Below are 833 nucleotides of genomic sequence, written 5' to 3'. Positions count from 1 at the left end.
TCTCTCCTACATGGATGTCAACACTTGGACTGTCAGAAATTGTCTAATCAGCAATACCATTTTATAAATTTACAGCTGCTGGATGACGTAAGTGGCTGATTGTAACCAAATCAATGGATGCATTTAAAAAATGTTTTTAATGGCGTTCGTTGTTTTTCATTTAGGAAATGTATTATTATATCTCCTATATGAAAAAAATGTTCTTACAATATGCATTTTATTGCATTTAAAGTTAAAGTTAAAGTACCAATGATTGTCACACACACACTAGGTGTGGCGAAATTATTCTCTGCATTTGACCCATCACCCTTGATCACCCCCTGGGAGGTGAGGGGAGCAGTGGGCAGCAGCGGTGGCTGCGCCCGGGAATCATTTTGGTGATTTAACCCCCAATTCCAACCCTTGATGCTGAGTGCCAAGCAGGGAGGTAATGGGTCCCATTTTTATAGTCTTTGGTATGACTCGGCCGGGATTTGAACTCCCAACCTACCGATCTCAGGACGGACACTCTAACCACTAGGCCACTGAGTAGGTTGGCTCATTCCAGACACCTGCAGAGCGTCAGCCAGCTAAAAATAGTTTCTGTTGTCTTGATTGGGATTTTATATTTTTGAAAAGGTGTTACAGTACATATATATATATACACACACACACACACACACACACACACACACACACATCCATCCATCCATTTACTACCGCTTGTTGTTGTTTATGTGTGTGCATACATATGTATATATATATATATATATATATACTAGATATGTGTATATACATATATATATATACAGGTAAAAGCCAGTAAATTAGAATATTTTGAAAAACTTGATTTA

Source organism: Nerophis lumbriciformis, linkage group LG03 (assembly GCF_033978685.3).
Source record: "Nerophis lumbriciformis linkage group LG03, RoL_Nlum_v2.1, whole genome shotgun sequence".
Lineage (NCBI taxonomy): Eukaryota > Metazoa > Chordata > Actinopteri > Syngnathiformes > Syngnathidae > Nerophis > Nerophis lumbriciformis.
The sequence above is the reverse complement of the archived record's forward strand: the minus strand, read 5'-3'. Positions refer to the sequence as shown.